At 38.7% G+C, this 18,519-nt stretch overlaps 1 non-coding gene across 1 annotated transcript; it reads left to right on the top strand.

The window, feature by feature from the left end:
- Nucleotides 1-4,295: 4,295 nt before the first annotated feature.
- TRNAE-UUC lies at nt 4,296-4,367 on the top strand. Its single transcript has one exon. It is a non-coding gene; the product is annotated as a tRNA-Glu (tRNA).
- The last annotated feature ends 14,152 nt before the right edge of the window (nt 4,368-18,519 follow it).

Below are 18,519 nucleotides of genomic sequence, written 5' to 3'. Positions count from 1 at the left end.
AAGACAGAAAAGAACTAACTTACAACAAACCAGTAACTTTCTAAAATGGGTAAACGTGTAAAGGGAGTGAAACATATGTTAGAAATTATGTGGCTATACATTGTAGAGGTATGTTCATCAGTAGATGAGAAAAGGGAGATGTGAAGTTATCTGCTTGATAAGTTTTTGCCAGTGCCATGTAATAAAATTGTCATGGTTTTCAAACACTGATTTCCAAATCAGGTTAGTAGTAAAAGCTGTAACTATCTAAATATACAACCATAAATTCATGTATATTATAAAAAAGTCAATAGGAGGAGCAAGGAGTGTTTACAAATTCCACACTATTCTTACCTTTCCTTGGCTGAAACAATGTCTCAATAGAAAATGATAGTGCAGTAAAATAGAGCAATAAAATTCCCCAAAACCAAGAAAATCATTAGTGTATTTGAAAATATATCTATTTTGTTGTGTGCTCATGGATTCATGCATTATCTTCATTAGTCAGATTCACAGTATAATCATAATGCACCTACATGCCCTGTTTAAACTTTTTTGTGGAGGAGCTATTTGCACATGCCCCACAGTCAAACATTTAAGGTTAATGTACAAAAAGAACTCGTTATCTGCTATGCTCAGTCACTTCCTCATGTTCATTTACATATCACTTCACATTCTACTTATTCATCAGAACAGCCCCAGACAGTTCATCTCCCTTACTGCCCACCTGCCCACCCTTACTGTCACACCTTGCCACTCCCACCAGTTAATAAGTAAACATTTTGAAAGTAAACAAAATGAGACTCTTGAAGTTCTTGTTCCAATGCTTTCCTTCTGTTGTAAACATCCACTGACATTTTTATGACTTTACTAATTCCAATTCATATAATGGGAAGAGTTCTGCTAGACTGCTCCAGCCACTCTCTGTAAGTTTGCTATTGTTATATTTAATATTTTTAATACAGTTGAACTACATGAAAGTAATTGCAGAAGAGTGGGGGAGTAACAATTATGATCACATGGTCATTTGTTTTCACTCTGTAATCTGAGCAGAAAACAGGAGCAAAATTTTGAAAATCACTGATATTTTTCATTTTGTCTGCTACAGAGAAAAGTTCGGTTTGCTGTATGCTAAAGTGTTCATGCTGTCAAGAGATTTGAGTGTTTTGCCAAAACACACACCATCTAGCTATGTGCCATATGAGACACAGACAGAAGCAATTGTCCTAGCTTTTAATTTTCTATATCATAGCATTACTTTTCTACCAACTATCAGCATCCTGCTGAAAATCAGGGAGGCATCAGACCTCTAAGAGAAAGCCATGACAGCTTTTTATGCTGCAAACTTGTAAATGCTACACATCTTGATCTGCGAATAAAAATCCCAAACTATTTGTATTTACCCTTGAACAACTTCAAAGTGATTGCCTGGATGCCAACACTGCAGTCCTGACAGCTGTGTTAGTGGTGAAGCTGGCTTCTCTAAAGGCAATTGTAGCTTACTGCTCAACACATCTCTGCAATCCCGGCTTATTTCTTTTTGCTTCCTAAAATCTGCAATGAGTCACAGTTAGGATCAGTACTTGTAATTCAAGCTACAGTGGTAGATCATGACAGAATGTATCAGGGAGCACTAGAACTGAGAGGTAAATTAGGGCATGGAAGAGGTTGATCCACGTGAGAGGAGAAGGGAAACAAGGGAAAGCAGAAAATTCTGCACTGAAAAAGAATGGAGTGGGACAGGTAGTGGTTGATGGCCTGAGACTGGGATCCTATTCCGAAGTGCAAGGCTAGGGAACTGAGGTACACCTCTGTGCATGACCTGACCTAGGTGGGAGCTGCTGCTGCTCTTCATCTCTTGCCATTAAAGGCAGCGTTTACCTTCAGTTTTTCTCATGGTAGGATCGGAACAAATTAAGCTTGGTAGGTAGGTACTGGTCTCCACTACTGAGCTTTTCTTACAAGGTTCAGTTGGCTAAGAATATTAAAAATACTAGCTGTCATAGCTATGCCAGTGAGCCTGATGGTATAAACATAGCAGCGTGGAGGAACATTCCTTAATGCAATCTGAAATAGTGATGCATACTTTGTAATCATCTGAAGATGACCTCATTATGTTACTAATCCAGTATTAAGAGTGGTTACGAGTATCGTGTCAGTGCCATCTGGTGACAAATACTGGAATTATCGCTAGAACTTTAATAGAATAATCCAAGCGAAAATAAAGATGAAAAACCTACAATAATATTATCTTATTGGTCCCAGATGGACAGCACGGTTTGGATTTTCTATTTTTAAACTTGATGAGAAACCCTCCTTTCTCTGTCCTCATTTCTTAATAGTATAATTCAACCACATAGATTTATTGCTTTTACATGGATTGAAGTGTATATGAATCACATTTATAAAATCTATAAATCCTAACTTAATATGGTTAGTAGCCACCTAAATGCATGCCATATTAATAGATTTTTTAATGTGAATTAAGACCAGTATTTCAGAATTAACCGTGTATGTGTAGTCAGCATTATTCTTTAAAACAACATTGGTCTCAAGGAAACAAAGACTGAAACTACAAGAAAACAGATTTGTCTGTGAAGGCGTACTTGCCAGATGGACTTTTAAGCTCGACAAAAGTTACCTGACTTTTCCAAAGCTACTTTCTCCACTAATATAACCAAAGCATACAATGCATTCCTTTTTGAATATTTTTCAGCATGTTGTCTTTGCCTGTTCTGTGCAAGAGTGACAGTTAAATACTAGGGCAAGCAGGAAGTTAAAGCCCTAAAGCATTCCCCAAATATATTCAGCCCTTAATTTATCTCTAAACAATCATTTGATGTGCTGTCAGCACATCAGGAAATAGAGCTTCAATTGGGGATTCAGTAGGATGTGGTACATGGCCAATGGTTGGGGTTTTTGTTGTCTTTTACTTCAAATCATCTCTCTTACAATCTGTAACGAAATACATTTCCTTCATTTGATTATTTGTATCCTCTCGATTAGCTAACATATTCTGTAAGTTTTCTTACACGATTCTTCTTTGTGCAGTAATTTCTTCTTTTGATTTTCCTTTCAGGCTGGAACATAAGGCTATTTCTCTGTGAATTGACTCGCTCTTCCACAATGCCACTGGGGCTGAAAATGTTCTGTAATCTGAAGAGTGACTATGATCTAGAAAGGTATGAAACATACTTTGTGGTCTTTATTTTTGCTTTCCAGTTCTAGGATTGGGTTTTGTGTTTGGCAAGAGAAGAAGTTTAAACTGAATTAGGAGTGTATGAACTCAGTTTTCAGTAGTTCATGTAATACTTTTACCTAAACCTCTTTGATCTCACTCATATCTGTCAACGATTCTTACAGCTAGACAAGAAATAGTATTTATAATCCTTGAGCATTTTCTACAGGTCAAAATATTTTACCATCCTGAAAACTCAATAACCTAAAAATTTTACCTAATCAAAAGTTATGAAATAATGAACAAGTTTGGTGAATTGAAACATTGTTTTGACACACTTTTTAATATTTAACTTCAATTATTTTTTTTAAGGTAGAATATGGTTTGTCTGTAGTATAACACACAGGAATTCAGGAACTGGCATAACAGAGAAGCCTCAAGGCCTGTCTCATTCATTGTACTATCTTTGACAGGTAGCGGATACCAAATTTTTTTTGAGAAAAGTGTTGACCTGTCTAGGAAGTAGATGTAAATAGCAGATGTACAGTTTTACTGTTACAAAAAAAAAATCTCAATTATCTCAATGTTGATGAATTAAAATTGATATCAGAAAATTAAGTTTAATCTCATATTATGTAAGCTGGCATTAAGTTGTTTTTAACTTGCTATAATTGCTATTTGGTATTTGTTAGTTCAGGTGTATGTCTAAAGTTATACCACACTTAGATCAGATTTTAACATTTTCTAGATATTTATTGGTTTTGTAAAACTCTGAGAATCTAGGTTGTACGAGTGTGGCTACGCCCAGCAGCAGCACTTCCAATGGTCTGTAGAACCTCTGCTCCATTCTTTCCCCTGACATTTCTTATTGTCCCGGTTTTATTTCTTACTGCAGGTTTTTTTTAACACGTTACTCTGCTGCTTATAATTTGCCACATGTGAACAGAATGGGAGAACTAATCCAGCTAAAAGAATAAAGGGAGAAGGAGAAGAGGAGCAAGTGAAAGGTTATTTAGCAGGCATTGGTAGTTAATAAATATGGTATTACCATTCCATCCTCATCTCAAACAGCATCTGTTAAAGGCTTCCTTTCACCTGAAGGGAGGGAAGAAACACTCTTTGAAGTACTATCTCCGGCCCCCTGGTGGTCTAGTGGTTAGGATGCGGCGCTTTCACCGCCGCGGCCCGGGTTCGATTCCCGGTCAGGGCACTCCCCCGGGCAGATGGAGCTCGTCAGCCCTGTAAGGCCATCCATCTAAGAGAAGGTCACTAAACAAACCTACGTCCTGAGGACCTCACTGCCACCGTCCAAGCTTGCTCGGCCCCGGCAGATGAACCTTAGGATTAAAGGGTGGGCTCAGCTCAGCGCACACTGTATCTCACCTAAAAAATCCACTGCGCAGGCTCGAAGGGTAAAGACCCTTCCCAAATCTTCGTTCGTGAAGACTGGCCATACATACATCTCCGTCCATATTTGGAATTTGGAGATATCCATCTTCATGAGCATGACAAAGAGTCTGTCCCTGTGACACCCTCACTTGAGGAATTTGAGGAGATTTTGCTGAAGTTTAAAATTTTTCTATCTCTGTGTCAGCCATCTTTTGTGCAAATCTTGCCAGCTTTCAGGTACATTGCCCATCAAAGTGGACTTGAGCTAAAATAGTAGGCTAAACTCAAGCAAATGAGACAGAAGCACATATTTCTTGCTCCCAGCTCATTTTAGGATTAAGGTAAGATTATCTTCTCAAGAAAGGTAGCTCAGCTACCAGGCAGGCAGCTGAGAAATGTAACACATTTATGATAGTAAAATTAACAACAATCTTTTAGCCCAGTGAAAACTTTAATGTAGACCCACTTTTTTCCCCCAGTGTTGTAGCCTGGTAATAGTCTGGTATAGCCCATTTTATCTCTTTTCAGACCAGAATAAAGAAGTCCACACGTTCCCCGGTTATTCTCTCAAGCAAGCTTTAATCTCAAAGTAAATGAAAGGGCAGTTTAGCTCATTCAGCAAACAAATACAATAAACTGCTCTACATGCCTGCAAGTCAGGCAGCCTTGCAGTGATAGCACAGTCTCAAAGAAAACCTCTTGCACTTAAAGACAACCCTCCTGTAGCCAGCCAGCTTCTATTCCTGTTGGAATCCCATTGAAGCCTAGTAGCAAGGAACTGTTGCCCTGAGTGCTTCCCCGCACCAGTGACTGATTAGTTCCAGGACAGAATAAGCTGCTCCCACAGGTCCTCGGTGCTACTCACACTGGATGACAGCTACTGCAAGTCACTGGTTAAATCTGTAGTGTAGCAAGGTTGCTTCATTGCACAGCAGTGAAGAAATCTGTTAGGAATTGGGCTCTCCCATATAGAAATTTAAGATATAAACAGCACATTTTACCAGCTTCTAGATGAGACAGATATATAAGCTCCTTTTTGGTTTGGGGTGTGGTTTGTTTTTTTCCTTGTTATGTTTTTTCCTAATATTAAGGACTGTAAAGGGAATTAAACTAGGGTTTCTGGTTGGATGTCAGACCAAACAAAGGCAGATACTTTATGTGAACACATTTAACACATCATCTTGTGTCCCAGGGCCATTTATTTAAGTGACTATTTTCAAAAGCACGTGACAAAAGCTAGAGACTAAAATCAGTGGAAGCCTTAAATACTTACTACTTGCAAAAATAAGGCCATTTTTTATATAGGTGTCTATAAGGCATACAGACTGCAAAATCTTGATCTTCTTAATATCTCCGTTTCCTCACTGGGGAAAATGTTTATTTGCTTCACAAGGGTAATGTAATGTAATATGAATTAATTTTTTAGCACTCTGAATTCTCAAATGAAAGGAACTCTTCAAGTATAAATTCCCAAGATTAGTAGCATATTATCACACACAAAATCCCAGATATCCTATGGCAGGAATGTGAGCAGGACAAATCCCCAAAGCAAGTGATGTTCATTAGGTGTTCCAATTCTGAGAAAAATTGGGACACTGTGGTCATTTCTTTTTATCCAGCAAGGGACCAAATATCCTGCTTTGTAGGAACAGGACTGGAAAGAGTAAAAAAAAAAATTAAATGTAGATACCCCTGCCACAACTCTGCAAATCAGCTCACATGACCACTTGATGCCTCCCAAAAGCATTGTCCACGCAACCTATTTTGCCATGTACAATGTACAAAGCAAACTACATGCAAACCTATCAGCCCAGAGTGTTTGCACAGTGGGACACACACGTGCCTGATCCTAGCCAAGGATGTGTGCCTACTGGCTAGGGATGAATGCCTCTATTAGTATATATGGGAAATAGCATGAAATTTGAAAATAATGTGATGATGCAGAAGCACCTGGAACCCAGTGGCATTCCAGGTTCCTAGAATGTCCAAAGTCCTGTGTCCAATTCCTTTGAACATAATTAAACCTGAAACTATAGGGTTACAGTCGCTAATTCAGCTTTTTGCAGAGGAACTTATTTGGTGGATACTCAGTGGAGAACTGCAACCAGAACTCTTGAGATAATTTTTCTCAAACTAGCCCAATCCTGGCACACTGTGCTGAATGTGATGGATGTAGAACACAGTGAGGAGCGTGTCCTCAGATATGTGCACACACTTTCTAAGATGTGTCAGGCATCAATGGAGAGGGAAAATAGACTGGCTGGGGTCCAGCTGTGAAGGGATACTGCTATCCCTGAGCCTGCTATTCCTGGTGAGAGAAGGTTGCTTATAGTAACTCAATAACTTGATGACTTTTACCTGAGCTCTCTGTGTCAAATAATGCATCCTTTCTCGGTATTTCTCACAGATCAAAAGAAATTAGGAAATAATCATCTCCTTGTGTTTATTTTTCCTCTTCCTTTCTCACATGACCAAGTGGAATCTTTATATGATTGGTCCTGGGTTAGGTCACCTAAACCTGGCTGGTGGTCACACTTCGACAAGGTACCACGCATTGTGGCAGAATGTAAATGGTTTTGCACTGGATAGAATTTGAGCACAGGCAAAATTGGTCATAAAGGCAGCTGCAAGACTGAATATCAAATGCTAAGTAGAGACCTGGAGTGCTGTTAGGCAATTTTGAGCCATCAAGGTGCATTCTTTCAGGGACTAAACTGATTAGCTTTGATTAGCTTTGACTTGGTAAGACTGACTAGAGAACAGTTTCCCTATTTTCAGTTAAGAATAGCAGAAGAATCAGGAAGATTATATTTCAGTTAAGATAAGGCAAAGGGGACTCTGCTATAATCAGAGAAACAGACCTGATGTTAGGTACACACAACTAAGCATCTGGTGAGTCCAACTGTCACTTTGTTACACTGAAAAATGGCAAAAGGCATCTTTCCAAGCTGTACTGTCATATGAGTTACAGGAGAAAGCTACAGATACAGGTCAATAATAGAGATAGAAAGGAAAATAACTGGAGAACAGTGGCATCCAGCCAAACTATCAAGATAGATAAGGCCAAGTCTAGAACACAGATGATAGAGAACCAAATGCAACATAATCTGCCCTTATGTGGAAGGAAGAAGAAAGAAAATGCATGACTGTGAAGTAAGAAAACATCATGGTACCCCCAAAATGCCAGGCAGTGGAAGACTTGTAGGAAAATTTATTTCCAAAATCAAGAACACTAGACTTAAAGAATATTAACCTTAATGGCATTTCAAACACTGGGCCTGGGGAAAGACATGCCCCCTGTTCTTCTTAGGGCTTTTAACGTCCCTGGCCCCTCCTCTGTGGGGACCTTCAAACATGTCTGCAAAGACTTGTCCTTTTCTCATACCAGGGAGGGTTTTCTCCTGGAATGCAGGAGGAGAAAACACCTAAAACTGTCTCTGGGAAAGTTGCCTCTTCCAGGCAGGAAAGTCTTCCTAAGCGAAATAAGCCTTGATCTCCTCATAATAAATCTTATGGAAGGGTCTTCTGCTCTTACAGCGACCAGTGTAAGGAACCAGTATGTGTCAACCTGCAGAGCAAGAGCACTGAAAGGATGAAAGTCTTCATTTATTAGCATGGCAACATCACCCTCACTGCTTCTGGTTTCTGCTGCTAGTGGGAGATGCCCAAGACAGAATGCTGGATGATGGGGAGATGGCTGGCCAAAATACCAAAATACATTGAGGGCTGAAGCTATTATCTCTAGCATGGGCTGTAGACGAGTACCCTCCACTCCAGGAATCAGTGAATGTTCCCATAAAATACAGAAGGATGAACAGTGTTAAAAGAAAAAAATGCTGCAATAAGGACAAAAATTGGCAGTATTGGAGTGGACAGCAGAATGAGTTGGGAGGAGGAGCTGGGCTACACAAGCAGCAAGAGATCTAGCTGCACTTGCAGTAAGTGGCCAGGTTGATTTTGAAGTGGTAATTACTTTCATGCATTTTCATGTGTGTATTACAAAACATGTGCAATTCTCTCCTTTATTTTACATCCCTATAGCCTTGCATAGCATTGCACATTTTTTATTCTAATCTCGTATCATTTTTTTAGAAAATGTGCTACCATGGGTTACCTTTTAAAATACTTATTTAGCACTCATGATCAAACTCCTTGTCTAATTATTACTTTATTTTCCACTATAACTGGAGGTTTATCCATCAGCAGAGGCGGGCACATAAAGTCGCCTGTGAGAAACTCATGAATAATTGATCCCTTCCACAATGCCTTCTCTTCTTCCTGAGATCGCAGGCTGATGTGTTTTGTTCTGCCATTTTCCAGCCCCGCGCCATTGTTCCCAATGGATCAAGCTCACAGTCCTGCCACACTGGCAAGCCCAGCCCACCCTCTGGCCACAAAGCCACCACACTCTCCAAATGGAGGTCTGGGGGCGACGGTGGCTTCATTCCCGTTGAGAACTATGGGAACTGGATGCCATTTTTAAAGAGGGCGCTGAACATTGCAGCTTCAACCTCTGCACAGGGTGTGCCTTCGCCTCTGGGAGTACTGGGAAATGGTCGTCCAACAGAGCACATCCCTGCCTATGATGCTGGTAGTGATAGAGGTCCCAGTGGTTTTCAATAGTGCAGGAGTCTGAACAATCCTCATCTCCATATTAGGGCAAAATTTAGGAATAAGCCTACACATGGCATAGATAACCTTCAGTGCAATCAGTTTTAACTTGTGGGCTAAGTAATTGATTTACACAATCCTATAACTGATTTGTACACAAGAAGAGAGCATTGAAATATTAATAAGTGTATTCTCTCTCTTATGTATATAGTAAATAGAGGTTCACTCTACTCCGATCCATCTGTTTATGCCTGGACATGTCAGGACCAAGAGCTGTCTCCCAAGACAGGATCCCCTCTGCCAACAGGACTAAGCATCACTTACCTTGATGGTGACTTGGACGGATTCCCCAATGTGTATTTGTTCTTACAGGACACTTATCCAATGAACAATTTATTTGAAAGATAATAATGTCATTTGTCTGTTTCTTTTTCAATTTATTCCTTTTTATGGACCACATTCACCATATCTTCAGCAAAGGTGTTGCAGTCATCCCTGCCCATCCATTATTGCCTTGTGATACCTGGTATCTCAGTGGCTGGGAGTGTGTTGCTCTGAAAAAATGGTGGTGGACATGTCTGTAAGACTACACATAATATTGGCTATAAATTGATACAGTTTAGTAAGGCAGCAGTTGCCAGAATGTCGGCTGAAAAATGCTGGGTTTAATTTAAAACTTTATTGTCAGATTTCACACTTTATACTTACTAAGAACTGTTTCTTGCCAAGTGAACTTTCAGAAGACCATACTGTGCAAAATGGGTGAAAAATACACATAAATCTGTGAACACAGATTGCAGTCCATCCAGACAGTGTGATTGTTTAATCTAGAGAAGAGCTGCCTGTGAGAAGCACTGTATTTCCTGTTATAAAACATTATTTGTGGATTTCAAAATCACTCCAGGGAAACCTATCCAGCATCCTCAGATGCAAATCCTTTTGAGAGTGTGATAAAAGCTTTGGTTCATTAAAGAATTAAAAATATATATTCCATATTCCGGTATGAATCTTTTACTTTTCCTAACAGATATGTTTGAGGATCAGAGGAGCAAACACTACAAAAAGGAAAACTGAGTACATTGGAGAAGTATGGGAAAAGCTCACTTTATACAGAGGAGTGCGGTAAGGCCATCAAAGGCAACTAATATTCTTTTTCTAAACTTGTGGAAAGACATAGAAATGCAAAACTTGCTCTCCAGGTAACTTAAATTAATGGATAAATGGTACAGAGAGATCAAGCTTGAATGAAGTTTCAGTGAAAAAATACCTTCAGAAATTACAGAGGTCTTCTTGATATGCAAAGTTATTTGATGTAGAATGACATGAATTACAGTCAAAAGTGGTTTAGAGATCACCACTACATTGTCAGCTAGTTGTGCTACACAGTGAAATAATGGTGAAGGAAGAACATTCATCAGCCTGCTTTTTCTTGGAGACTAGAGCTGCTGTCAACGTTGACATTTTTATAGGAGCATGTGTTCTGCCTTTCCATTTGTCTCTATTCAGCAGATTTAAAGATCTATATGGAACTGGTCACAAAACTATCCATCTACTTAGAAAGACAAACCAGTGTACATACCTAGTATCCCAAATACCAGTGTTCCAGACAACATGGCTTTCAAAGTTACACATTTCTTCTTAGTTACAATTACCAATCCACTTCTACTCACCTTCCAGATACTGACTGGGAGTAACTGCAAAGTAAAAAGTAACTGTGGTTACTTAATTGACTGTTAAGTAGCAAAATATTACATCTTCATTTACTCAGATGGATCTGGTACATGCCTCCCAGTTTTCATTACTTCACTAGAATACATTGTTGCTGACTGTAGATAAATATGCAGTTCAATTGGTTCAATAGATTCATTCTTACCTATAGAAACTGTGTACCGTTACAGCTGTAGAACTGTTACCAGCACAATCAAGCTTTCATCTATATTCTATCTTTAGTCCTGTATTTTTTTATTTAATTTGTTTGACTTGAAAAGTTGGACAGACCAGTTTTGAATTCCAGATGATGGAGAAAAAAAAATCCTGGCGCAGCACGGGCGTGTGGTTTAAAACTGCTTCAACCTAAAATATTCAAGTTATATAGGACTATAGCCACTACAGTGTGACAGCCAAATACCTTGTAGTACCTAGATCTCAGCATCCGCTACTTCAGAGCGATCTATTTCTATATTACAGGGGGTGGGGTGGGGGGTGTGTATGAGTCAGGACTGCATCACCTGACTTCAATGGTTTTGATCCAATACCGTGGTCCTCAAAGTGGAGAATCACAAGATACCACAAGAACGACAATGGCATGTTAACATCAAAGATGAATCACCACCTGTCCAGGGATATGGGGGAGAAGGGGGGAAGGTTGCCCGAAGGTTACCTAGGACTAATTACCATGGTAAAAATTACACCCCTGAGAGAGAACCTGACATGCTAATATCAGATGGCCTCTGTATAATAAACTAGTCACCAACTGGGGCATGTGCAGAAATGCATTGCTCAAGCTGACCAATGAACAAGTTTTGAGCAACTTCCTCTTTGTTGTAACTCATCTGAAAGCCTGCAAACTCTCCAAGAGAGGTGCTACCTTTGTGAACTATTGCCTAGCACCTCTTTGTGTGCATAATGTCATCAAAGGTCAAAAAGTGGATCTCAGCTCTGTCCGCTCACTGACAATCAAGCAGAGAAAGTGTGTCTTCAGAAACCAACATCTGGATTTAATTTGTATGTTTTGGTTTGGTTTGTAGTGTTGATGAAAGCACCCAAGTAACAATTTCAGTTGCACTGTATAAAGATTATTAACAAGAATTATTCTGAGCTAAAGCACTATGAAAATTACTTAAATAGGGACAGTTTCAAGCAGAGTTTCTTTCTCACAATAGAATGTATCACATGGAAAGTCCATTGTTTAATCTCAGGGTGAAGGAGTTTTTGGTGTGTGGTAATTGTACGGTCACAAAATTGTACGATCTCCCCAAAATTGTCAGTTTTCTAATGGAAATCTAGAATTAGTATATTCTATCCACATTTAAGTTTCTAAATATATAGTTTGATTTGGGGCAACAGTAATTTACAGCTGCCAGTAAGTTCATTAGGAAGTGTCAGATATCACATTTGAAAATCAGTTGCTTATTCAATGTCTATTTTAGTATCTGATTCTTAGCCTAACAAATAGCATGGTAGAAAATCTACCTGATCTGAATAATGCATTCTAGAGTTTTTCTAGGACATTGAGATTTAACTTTATCTAGGGTAAGATTAAAGCATACATATTATATCCTAGTGCCTGCTGTCTACCTCCTGGAACAATATTGTTTAAAAAAAAAATCTTGGACTTGTATTTAAAAAGCAAATTTCTGGTCATGTGGTAGTGAATGAAATACTGCAATCATGAATTATATATGACTGACTGAGGGTGTGTAATCTCCCAGCCTAAATAAGAAAAGTGACCAGAAACTACAACTTAGTGAAGAAACTCCGGAACAGACAAAAGAAGTCACAGATAACTTCTTTCAGACTAAGACACATGCATAGCTTGGCTACAGAGTATTGTCTATGCATACCTGTTCCTGCTCCTCCTGCTTCTCTGAAGGAGATAAGTATTCCTGTAGTCACTTCATTGTTTCTGAGAGGAGTCATCCCCCGAGGGGGATCCCCATTAGGCCTGTCTGGGAGTAGGTAACAGAGTTGGTGCTTAGGCACTTGGTGTGATTCTTGGGGTTGTCCTGTGCACGGCCAGGAGTTGGACTTCAGTGATCCTTGTGGTTTCCTTCCATTTCAGGATATTCCATGATTTTATGATACTGTTCTTGCCAGAATAGTGGGGAAGGCAACACCTGCCACCACTACTCCAGCAGAGAACCCACAGCAAAGCTAACTGGAACCCCTTGTCCTGATATACCTTGACTGCTTCAAGGGCCCCAAAAATGTATGGAGAGTGCACTGGGATTTGTCAGACAAGTCTTTTAGGCTGAGAAATTGCTGATCCCCACTGAAGCATAAGAAGGAGTAAGGAAAATTCTGAGTCTTTGCAGCATAAAAATTTACAGGATGATGAGGATAACTTCAAATAAACAGAAACCCTGAGTGTTCATGGTTAGTACAAGCACTCATGAATCTTCAGTCTTCACCTGATGCTTAGGAGATGAACACCCCCATTCCTCACTTTTCTACTTAAATACTGTTCTAAATGACTGTGTTTAAAGACCTTTAAATCCTAGTACATGATTCAAATTATAATCAAAATGGAGTAACAGATTGTATTGTTTTTCATGGAGCTAGAATACTAACGGGGTAAAACCTGTTGTAAAAGGACACAGATAAGGAAATAAGCAATACTACAGGTAGTAGAGGGACATCTTATGCTGAAGATCTTTGTACAAAGAATAAAGGAAATATGAATGGGTGTCACCACTGTGGGAACTTATTATAGATCAGTAAACCAAATTTGTATCTAATTGTAGACAAATGATCTGGAGAAACTATTTGATAGCAATGTAGATTATTACTTAAGCTTATTATTTGTTGGAAAAAGAGTGGGACACAGACTGTTCAGTTTGTGAAGACTTTTTGATAAAGCAGGAGAAAGCACCTTGTAGGAAGCTTCTACAAGATACATTTTTAACCAACAGAGGAACTGGTTGAAAATGGCAAGTTAGGAGAACACCTAGGAAGAAGAGACTAGAAAACAGGAACTGAGGATCTTTGAGAAAGTAAAAACAAGCATACATTGGACAAACTACCAGTTCCTTAATAACGTACATACAAAAATGTGAACTCTTTTATTGTGTAGGAAAGACAGTAAATGTACAAAGAGACCAATCTGGTTAAACCATGAGTTCTTCTTAAGCAACAAGGAAACACAGAGAAACTGCAAAGCAGGCCAAATTACCAGGGAAGAAATAAAAATATATGGCATAAATATGAAGGCACAAAAATCAGAAAGGCCAAAGTGCACAAAAAGTATTTAAATACATTAGCAATAGCATGAATATCATGAAAAGAATTAGCCCACTGATCAATACACAAGAAAGTTATCAAGACATCTAATAGTTTAACACCTTTTTTTCACATCAGCTTCCACCACCCAGGTCAGTTGCAATCAGATGGTAGCAAAAGGCCCATAGTTAAAGGAGTAAGTACTCAGCCAAGAATAAGAAAGTATAGATAAGAAAATACTTTGAGTTGTGTGCTCTCAAACTGCCTGAACCTGAGAAACCTCAGTCTAGGATATGGGTAAAGTACTTATCAGCTATCTTTGACAAATCCTAAAAAGTAATTAGAAAAAGGAAAGCATTTAAAATGGGGGAAAGATAAATCTGGGAAATATAAACCAAACAGTCTTTTCCTGTAAAAATGCTGGAACAAACTACTTATAAGAATCAGAAAGAAAAAAGTTACAGCCAACACAAACCAAATCATAGCAAGCTAGTTCAATTGTCTCCTGTGTCTGGTTAGTGGGTCTTACAGATGAAGAACTGGTTGATGTTTTGTATACTGACTTAAGTAATAGTTTTGATATTCCTGTATGTGAAAGCCTGATAAATAACCTGGAGATACATGACCAAGATGAAACTACTGTAATGCAAAACTATACTAATAGTGTCATTATTGACTGTTCTCTGTACAAGTGGGAGAGTGGACAGCATATTAATTGGCGTCCTGCAGGGACAGGGTCCAATATTGTTCAATATTTCAAAAAGTACCTGAGTAGTTAAACAGATAATCCAGCCTTGCACAAAAATGGGAGAGATTTTAGCTGTGTTTAGTCAGGATTAGAATTCAAAAAAGTAAATGAGAGAAATCATCTGGAGGAAAAAAAAGGCTATAACTCAACAGGGAAAAGATGCTACTTTCAGGCAAAAATAATCATATGTAGGATGGAGAACAATAAAGTGCTCAGGTGACTGTTATGCAAAGAACGATGTGAGACTCCTGGTGTATTGCCAAAATACAATGGTGTTGCAAAAAACCCTAGCAATAGTGGGATGAATAAACAGGAATACAGTCTACAAGACACAGGAAATAAGCACACATTGTATGGCTCTGAAGACTCTTCTGATACAATGCTGTGTTCAATTCATGGCACTGAAAAAAAGTCATGCATCAACTGGCAAGAGTCCAAAGAAAATCAAAAGAATTACTAGAGCTGCAGAAAGTACAGATTGAAAGAAATTAGGAATATAGTCTGTTTACATTTGTTCTGAAAAAGCAAGAAAAATTCAAATTGGATGTTAGAGAAAACTTTTGAATGTTGAAGGTATTGAAGTGTTGGAATAAAATTCATGAGGTGGTAGAAGTTGTTTAAAAACAAGCTAAAGTTTTAAAGAGCAGTCCGAGAATGTTAAAGATATAATTCATTTTGCATTGGGCTAAAGCAGTGGGCTACAAGACTCTTTTAGCCTTATCATTCCATGTCTTCTCCACAGCCTAATTAGTTCTATGAGATTTCAGCCTAGTGAAGCAGAGGATAGGATCAGTCTCTGTCCTAATTACTCCACCTTTCCAAACTGCCTCCAAAATACATTTTTTCCTAATGAAAACTGCTTGCTCTGATGTTTTTAGCTGTAACTGTTCAGTCATAATATTTATTTTCAGTATCCTGTACATTAAGGATTAGGACATTCTGGTGAGGTCTTAAGTCCTGCAAACAGTATTGATAGAGTATGTTTCTACAGACAGAAGATTATGATGTGGGTAACTATCCTGAGCTAGCTAGCTTACTGCTATGCAGGAATGGGAGCACAGATTGCTTTCTCAAATGGCTGAATGAATCATTTCACTAATCCATTAATGGCAAGAGGGTAAGAGGCTGATGTGTCACTTTGATACCATTTCCTCCAAAAGCAGCTGGAACTCCTCATATGTGAACTGAGCCATTGACACCTATTGTCTGTTCAGGGAATTCTTCTTTGTGGGCCTTATTACTTTCATTATTTACACTTCTTTGCAGAGAATACTGAAGACTATTTCAGACACCTTTTGCACCTAAAACTACAGTAGTTGAAATGCACAGTAGTTGAAATGGAATTAATTATTCATCCTCTGATCAGTATCTGAAAAGTCCCAGAATATTTGTCTGATGTTCTAAATAGAGCTGGTATGGCACACTGTCACATGCTGACCCCTTCTGATCACTCAGTGTGCACAGACTGCTGCAGAGTAATTAGCCATTCCCAGAGGTGCAAGACAGTTTCTTTTACATGTATCATGGTTGTGATTCTCCTTGACTTTGTAGTTTCTATTTGCAGAAGATAGATACTAGGCTATGTGTGTAATGATTGTCATTTTTACTACTCACAGTGGTAAATTTCCCGGGAATAATTGTTCTGGTGCTTCACACTATCTTTGGTATACTATAAATTATAATTTTAAGCAAATAAAGATGTAGTAAGTTGTTCACTTGAGCAAGTTCTTTTTCTCACTATAATAACATCTGTATTAGCACTAGCACACTTTTGATTTCACATTGCATCTCTTTGTTTCCACAGAATTCCATTTGTGCCATACACAACAGAGGAGCTGCTTCTAGTGAATCTTGATAATCTCACCTGCCATCACCAATGGCAAACATGTGAGAAGTCCATTATTCTGTTGGTCATTACTTTTCATCTCTGTACCTTTATGACCAAGTGTTTGAAAATATTTGTTTATCTAATTAGACACCTGCCATTCCATATATTCCTTTTTTTTTTTGATTACAGATAAGGGTGAAAGGTCCATGTTGCACTGTTCCTAGCTTCCCTCCCAGTCTCACATTAGCATCCCTGCTGAGGTGGGCTCTGTCTATCATGTGGTGGATAAAAGAGGCCACCTGGATCCAGCTATCACTCAACAAAGGTGCTATCTCCAACCCTGAAAATTAAAATTTGTAGATGTTACCTATAATGTAAGTTGCTTTCCATATCCATACTGGTGTTCCATATCCATACAGGTGATATTTTTCCAGTTCTCAGAACTTCTTGTCAATGCAAACATGGTTGGGTTCTACACAGCTAAGAGCTTTAGATTGAAAAATATAGAAGCCTTCAGTATCATCCTAAGATATTTAAAAATACTGCTTTTCTTGCCTCCAGAGGAAGATGACAAGTGATATTCAAAAATGTACTATGATATTAAATGATCATTTTAGAGTAAAAAACGTAATGACAACTGGAAACTTCAGCTGAGACCAACTCATTTTTTTCTCTACTGTATAATGTTTCATTTGAATTTAGCTGTTCTGCTCCTGTGTTAGGAAATGGAGCTGCTTCAATGAATAAAATTCCCAGAAACAAACTTTAACAAATTGTACTATATAGTCAAAATGTCTAAAACCAGCTTTTCATTGATGGAATTAATGTTTTCAGTGGTATTCACAGAATCATAGAACAGGTGCGGTTGGAAGGGACCACAGTGGGTTATCTGGTCCAACCTCCCTGCTCAAGCAGTGTCTTCCTAGAGCACATTGCACAGGGTTGTATCCAGATGGTTCTTGAATATCTCCAGTGTGGGAGACTCCACAACCTCGCTGGACAACCTGGCCCAGTGCTCAGTCACCTGCATAGTAAAGAAGTTCTTCCTCATATTCAGGTGGAAATATTGCCACGTGTGCACAGTAGAACTTCTACTTTGTTTGGTTTTAAACACTTTGCTCTATTCCCTGTAAAACCACACTCAGCTGCATGCAGCCGAGAGCTGCTGTTGTTCACATGTGCCACTGAGAAATCCAAGTAGCATCAATGTGTTAAAGCTTACATCCTGTTGTCTCCTCCAGTCAGATTGCTCTGAGAGTCACTTTCTGGGCTAATAGCTCTGCAGCTGATCACAGCAAGTCTTGACAAGCAGACAATTTAGAAGCTGATCATAGAGCTTGCCTCTGTATTTAAAGGAGATCTACCTCATACATTTCACGAGCACTGGAATTCTTTGCTGTTCTTTGCATTTCAATTGTAATCATGATCCTGACTTTTGCTCTTGAGTTCTTACTGGTATTCTTGAGATCTGCTTTCTGCCCCTGTAGTGGCACTTGTTTTTGACCAGATCACCCCAGCTCTCTCCATACACTAGAATTTTCTTTGCTTCCTTTTATCTTTGTCAGTGGACATACACTTGACTGACTACCTAATGTGCTAAATCCTTTTACAGTTCTGTCCTCCTGAGTTCAACATCTTCTTTGCTTACAGTGAAAACCTGTGGGTTTTGCTGTGGCCTATTTGCATGTTCTATTGCTTGTTGAGAAATAATAGGTGCAAATATTTTCAGCTATTAATACATATATGGTTTTAAGTGTTTTAATTTCAAATGGTACTTATAACTGCTTTCAGTTTCCATTGGCTTTTGCTAGACTCAGAATAATGCTTCTCAAGGGTATTTTAGGCAAA

The sequence above is a fragment of the Chiroxiphia lanceolata genome, chromosome 2 (assembly GCF_009829145.1).
Source record: "Chiroxiphia lanceolata isolate bChiLan1 chromosome 2, bChiLan1.pri, whole genome shotgun sequence".
In the NCBI taxonomy this organism is placed as follows: domain Eukaryota; kingdom Metazoa; phylum Chordata; class Aves; order Passeriformes; family Pipridae; genus Chiroxiphia; species Chiroxiphia lanceolata.
The sequence above is the reverse complement of the archived record's forward strand: the minus strand, read 5'-3'. Positions and strand labels throughout refer to the sequence as shown.